Genomic DNA, 7,001 nt, shown 5'->3' with positions numbered 1-7,001 from the left:
TCCGGGAAGACTGGCTGGATCCTTTTGAGTGTTCTTGATCAATCCTGACTCTAATTTTCCAAATCGTTTTCCCAAACCTGTATCCATTCTTGCCTCATCTCAGCTGGAAATACCCCACCCATTATAAAAGATGATCAGTTTCGAATAACAAGTGGGTTTTGATACACAGGCTCTGTCCACAAAGTTCTAACAATCCAGGCACAACTTCTAACTCTCATATGTGTAAATTTGTTTAAATGTGTCCATCTTCGTACACTCTTATATTTGGGCAGGGCTGTCTCTCACTTCGTGTAAAACTGACTCTTCCACTGCTATTGTGTCTTGCCTCTTATATCTCTTTGGGTGGCTTTTTGCCATCCATTGTCCTTTCTCTTTCCTGTGTCAGTAGACACTCACGGCGCATTTGTTTCTTCCCTTCGGCATATAAATTTAGGACCCAGCTTAATATTGAGCAGTTGAGCAGTTGTATGGACTTTTCTTAATTTTCATGTCTGGTTCAAAAGAATGTAAATGAATCTAAGGAGGTAAGTGTTGCTGGCTAAAATACAGAATACCCAGTCGAATTCAAATGTCAGATAAAATTTTTTGTAGTATAAACATGTCCCAAGTGCCATCATACTATCCCTTTCTTTTTTCCTACACACAGGGCACACAGCCCCAGAGCGTTCTTTACCTCCACTCCTATTCCAAGCTCCCCAAACAACTAACTCCATCTAAACAGGTTCTTCTTTGTCAAATTCTATTCTTTAAAAAACATTACCACTAGAATCTGTCAATGCCACAGTAAACCCTTTTACTTCTCCCTTTGGGACCCACACCCATCCTTCATGAATCTTGAGTCATCAGTGCTAGTGAGTGAAGGCAGGGGAGGGAGTGAGGATGTGAATACACATAATACCATAATCTAGGGTAAATAATAATAGGGTGAAGTCGCACTTAATAGAATTACTCAACTTGGCTTCCTCTAACATTGAATGTCCCAACTTAGCTTTACTGCCAAGCTCTGAGACAGAGTGTATTCTCCATGGTGTTCCACGGCATAGGACAGCCTAGATTCGTCCTGTAGCACACATTGAAGTGGCTTTTGCTAACATCACTTAGCACCCTGGTTGTTTCAAGTTTCTTCCTTGAATTTTTCCTTCTTTACCTTCTGACAAGGGTCATCAGTTACAGGTGGTACAGGTCATATCTTGCCTGAGATCAGGGAGTAGCTCAGCTCAGAAACCCAGTCTTCTCTTTGCTGTCTGGCCATTGCTCACTGTCCTCAGACCTCATTGCCAGAGTCAGACCAATGTACAACCTACTCCCTGGGATTACTGTAATTTCCAGTTGGGCCCTGACCTGGGAAAAAGTAAGGCAGGAGAATGTGCACTGCCTTTGGACACCTGGCTCCCTCAGAAGGAAGCTGGAGGGAACTCCGCTCTGCACCCACCAACAAGCTGGGTCCTAGACTGACGTGTCAGACACCTCCTCTGAGCCACTTTAAATTCTGTCACCCTACTTCTTCTTCTAGCTGCTGCCGAGGTGCCCAGTGCTGGCACAGGCTTCCCCTAATGCAACCTGAAAGCCCTTCCCCTTACATCTTGCTTCTAGCCCCAGGGCTTTTCTGATGCTTTGGTGTGGGGCACTCACACAAGCACAGCCTGAGTTAACAGCCATGGGGCACACTCCTTGGCCAACGGGAATGACAACTAGTAGATATATGTTTCCCTCACTTTTCCTCGGGGCAGACAGTTTTGAGGCACATTTTGTAACGTTCCTGTGAATGTGCACGGGAGCAGGTGCAGGGGTCAACTTGTTAACCATCACCATATTAGTTTCCCCTCCCTCCCTCTTCCATTCTGCTTTCTCTCTATTTTTATTTCCTGAGACCACTTCCCAAACAAACTAAATATACTTGAGACTTTGCCCAAGGCTCTGCTTTCCAGGAGTCCAGGCTAAGACACTAGAGGAGGAGGATTGAATGGGAGGGGAAAGGGAGGCAAAGAGGGTTTTTATTTATTTATTTATTTATTTTAGAGATAGAGTCTCACTTTGTTGAGAAAATGCGAGGCTATTTTTTTGTTGTTGTTGCAGCTGTCATTGTTGTCTAGCTGCCCTGTGCCGAGTTTGAAGCCCCTGCCCTTGGTGTATGTGGCAGGCATAGTAACCACTGTGGTGTGGGCGCTGAGCCACAAAGAGGGTTATATTAATGGATGGCCTTCCACTTGGAAGGAAAAATCAGAAATGAGTATTCGCTCTATAATGAGAAGAATAGTAAGGATACAATCTAGATCAGCAGTTCTCAACCTGTGGGTCGTGACCCACAGGAACTGTATTAAAGGGCCGTGGCATTAGGAAGGTTGAGAACCACTGATCTAGATCAAAGACATAAAAATATTTTTCTTGATGGACCTAATGCTGAGACAGTAAGAAAGCTAAGGAATTCAGTCTTTCTCTCATGGGATCTTACGGGAGATGAAAATAAAGCCAAAAATTAGCCTCATGTCCTAGTGGTAGACATGAGGCTTCCAAGCCATGGAAGCTCCCAGCTGAGGTTGGCTACATTGGAAAACATTTGCTAAGAGCAGAAAAAGACTGGATGGATTTGGGAGCCCTTTTAGTTCTGTGTAGTTGGTTACAAGTACAATTATTTTTATGAGAACCTTGTAGACAAAATGGGTGGTAGAACCATAATTAGACCCCAGCTTTCTGGTTCTCCTGTCTTAGAGAAGGTTTTGTTTTGACTGAGGTAAGACATATTGCCTGCTGAGGATGAAGAGCTTATCGCTAGCCATAAAGGACTTCCTCCTGACACTAGTGAAGTTCAGGTTGGTGTCATAGATTAAGTGGGCAGTGGTGTCAACCTGGACAGCTGGGCTGGGTATTGAATTGTCAAGATTAGAGAAGCTGGGCTTGTCTCACAGTGCTGCTTCTGGCTGCTGCACACCCCAAACATTGTCTGTCTCCAGCTCTGACCTCTACCTCTAATCTGTAATTTTTCTTCCCAATTTCTGAATCATGCCTCTGAGCTCTGGGTTGCAGTGACTTGTTCTTCCCACCAAGCTTTTAAACTGAAACCACAGACTCACTCTTGCTTGACCACACTCTTGTGTTCCTTTGACGGGGCGGGATTCATGTGCCAGTAGATTGTTGAAGCTCCCCATAAAAACATGCTCCATAGGACAACCGAGGAGGTCTTGGGTGAATTTGCCTCAGGCCAGGAAGCCTCTGTCACAACTGGGATCTTTCCTGTTGATTACTTTGTACCACTAGCACTGACACTGGCAATCCCTGGAATTTTGGAGATGGCACTGCTAACGTGATGGGTGGATGTTATTCAATTCAGAAAGATAGCTTATTTTTCTCTTCTCCTCTCTTCTTTTCTTTCTCCTGTTCTTTCCTTCCCTTTTTCTTTGTGATTTTTTTTTTTCTTGAGATAAAGTCTCACACTGCTGCCTCAGGCTAGAGTGCTGTGGTGTCAGCACAGCTCATAGCAACCTCACCTCCTGGCTCGAAAGATCCTCCTGTCTCAGTCTCTTGAGTGACTAGAATTACAGGACTCTGGGCTAACATGGCACTTGGCTAATTTTTCTTTTTTTGGTAGAGACAAGGTCTTGCTCTTGCTCAGGCCGGCCTTGAACTCCTGGGATCTCCCAGGGTGGTAGGATTACAGCTGAGAGCCACCTCGCCTGGCCTACAGCTTGTTTTTCTTGTATAGAGGCAAGGCTTGTTGATGTTTCCTCATTACTAAAGTGGAAAGAGGTCAGGAACTTGGTGCTTCTCCAGAAAGCACTGTCTGTTCTGAGAGACTGTGGGGATTTAAAGCAGCTCTCATGGCTTTTTGAAAGATATCCTCTTTAGGGCTGTGCTTGCCACTCAGAAGGTGGAGAGCTGAATCACCACCAACACAAATACAAGGGAGGGGCAAAAAGGTAAAGGCTTTATATTTCCTTTTGAGAGACATAGCGCCAGTCTAACCTGCTGAACTGTCCACCTCACCACCGAGAAAAGCAGAGGTAAAGAGAATGTTTCTGTACTTTATTATCTTAGCTGGGCTTGTTGTCAAAAAAGAACAGACAAGTGTAAAATGTGGCATTGGGATATGTTGTGTAGTGACTGTGAATTAATGCGGGGCTCATAAGTTGAGCGTGGCTTTTTCTGAGGCCTTGATAAATGTATTGACATGTCTGAATGTTCTTGGTAGTGTGCATTTAAAAATCTTTGAGGCAAGCTGACTTGATTTCAGATCTCTGATTTATTTAGTGTAACAGAACTCTCTGTATAAGTTTTACTTATTAACCATCTTAGTCACAGCATAGCTAGTCACATGAAGCTGTGGTCTCTGTGTGATGAGGCCCTTTTAGCTCCTCAGAAGATCAACTACACTGCACCAGGCTTGGTCACTGCTGTGATGGAGGGAAATTCTTTCTTTTCCTGCTTTTCAGTTTCCTCTTCAGCCTTTAAAATTATTCTCTTGCATATAGTGTAAATGCCGTCCTTGGAGGTAAAGTGGCATGGTTTATGTTTGTGTGAGCATTCTAAAATTCCCAGTAGTTCCAGGAATGAGCATGTGTGAAATTTACAAAGTTTTATGGACAGAGAGTGAGAGTAAAGGAATAAGAGAGGTAGGCACTGAGTCAGTTTTCATGAAAGAAGAGTCTTGTCCTGAGCAGGACAGACCCAGACCCTTTGTCCCCTTGCAGTCAATGCTTTAGTGTCAGTATCCTGTTCTAAGACCTATTACCCTCCTTACATACCCTGGTAAAGTTGCCTCTTCTGGAAATCCCCCTTCTTAACCTAGAGAGGATACAGCCGTAGACATCTTTTCCCATGACAACTTCCAGGTGACACATCTCATTTGCTTGGTACTGTCTGTGTTCCATAAAGGACATAGAAAATCATGCTCAGAGAAGTCATCTGCAACTCTTTCTCCCTTTGGGAACTCAATTCGAAGCTTTTCTACTTACAGGACACACTCAGCTTTCCTTTACCACCTGAGGGGAGCCCACACATTGGGAGGGCTTTTGGGAGTCCACGCATCTTTGGTAAGATTCTTTGTGGCTTTGTACTTTGGTCTTTCATACTTTCTACTTCCCTGAAACCAATTAGGCAACATTAATTAGACCTGACATTGTAAAATATTCAGAATGTTGATTTCTCTAATTTGTATTGATTCCTGGGTGACTGTGGAAGACATTCACAATTTCACAGATTAATTTTCCTTGTTCTTAACATTAATTAATATGTTCATTCAACAAATTCAATGAACCAAGATCTATAAATTCCTCCACACATACCTTTGTACATGCAAAGACAATTACCCACATGTAGAGGGAACTGTCAATAAAGGGTACTGTATAGATCAGTTGAATGTAAGATTAACATAGGCATTCTATGTGAAAGGACTCTGCTAACAGCTGGACAGGTGGAATTTTGCAAAGTGAAGAAAGTCCATTCACTTAAGTACTACATTAATAACAGTTGAAATTCTGTGTTGCAATAAACATGCTAAATACCAAAGTTCATGAATCCATCATAATTATGCATTCCTGGGAGTTTTAAGAAAACTCTGAACCTATTCATTTTTGGTACTGTGAACCGAATGCTTGAAGAGATATAAGATCCACCTGTCAAGTGAGGCAAATACCATCACTCATCCTGCAAGACTAAGATTCTGAATAACACATACCATGGTTGGCACACACCCAACCCCTGTGAGTTAACCACTCCCTTTACAGAGAAATTCTCACCTTGGTGTGGAAGGGAGCTCCTAGGGGGCTGCCCATCACAGCACTGTTGGTGATGATGTGAAGTAGGAGGCTATTTTGTGTCTGCCACAGGTGAGCACATAGGCAAAAATGTGGTGGAGGCAGAGAACACAGCGGTTAGAAGTTACAGGTGATCATTCCAGAGTGACAGAGGTGAATCTTAAAACATCTGGCACTAAGTGAAAAGTTTACTATTCAACATAAGCTCGTTTATGAAAATTAAAAAAATACATGTAATAAATAAGTTGATATTTTACCAGAACACATCTAAACAAAAGGGCATGACTTAATCATGAGTGCTGAGTATGGTGATGGAGGAGAAAGGGAAAGAACTGGGCCAAAGTAAATAAGCAAAGAGGAGAATGGCCTGTGTAGGCCAATGGTGGCTTGTGCCAAGAACTGCAGAGGTGATGACTTATGGTTATAAAGGAAGAAATAAAGAAACAAACATATTAAAAGAAGTGCCTAGCATGCACTGAGTGGCCCTCGGCATATTCCAAGCACTCTTGTTAAGTACGCCAGTAACTGTGGGGCAAGTATGTGGATTTTATAGTAGTAACAAGACAACATAGATTTAAGGAAAGTAAGTTGATGTGTACTGGTACATCAAAATCTGACTCCACTAGCTAACTCCATTTATGAAAATGCAGAAGATAGTATGAAGAGCAACTGGCTGGGACAATTCATTATGGAAAGTGCTTTCCTTATTAAAATAACTAAACAGAGGGCTTTCAAAGGCACTACTACTATTATGCATATTACAGAGAGCTGTATCAAAATTAGCTTGAAAGGTAGCACCCTGTTAAAGGCATATAACGGTACTTTACTGAAATAAAAGTAGCAAAATCCTTTTGTTGTATCTTTAAAAACTGTCAAGAGCACAGAGATGTACGGTTCATGCTGTGTATAGCATAACTGCTGGACCCTGTTACACTATGCTGGAAAGTATCTTCTATTCTTTAGTAGGGCAGCCAGTTCCAATTACAGGGATGGGTCATCATCATCTTCACCATATAAATGTCATGAATTGTTATTTCGAAAGTCCATAAGATTTATAAACCCTTTTGGTCTCCCTCTGCCTGTAAAAGGATGACAAACATGATACAAATGCCTAAATCAGTAACAGACAAGGTCACACCCTGGGAAAAACACCTCCGGGAAGCTCGGCTCAGATGTGCACAGGCTGAAAACAAGATAAGTTACTGACTAGGGTAAATATATATGTGGGTGACGATATGTACTGGTCATCTG

Source organism: Otolemur garnettii, unplaced genomic scaffold, assembly GCF_000181295.1.
Source record: "Otolemur garnettii isolate 467f Iridium unplaced genomic scaffold, OtoGar3 scaffold00027, whole genome shotgun sequence".
In the NCBI taxonomy this organism is placed as follows: Eukaryota; Metazoa; Chordata; class Mammalia; order Primates; family Galagidae; genus Otolemur; species Otolemur garnettii.
The sequence above is the reverse complement of the archived record's forward strand: the minus strand, read 5'-3'. Positions refer to the sequence as shown.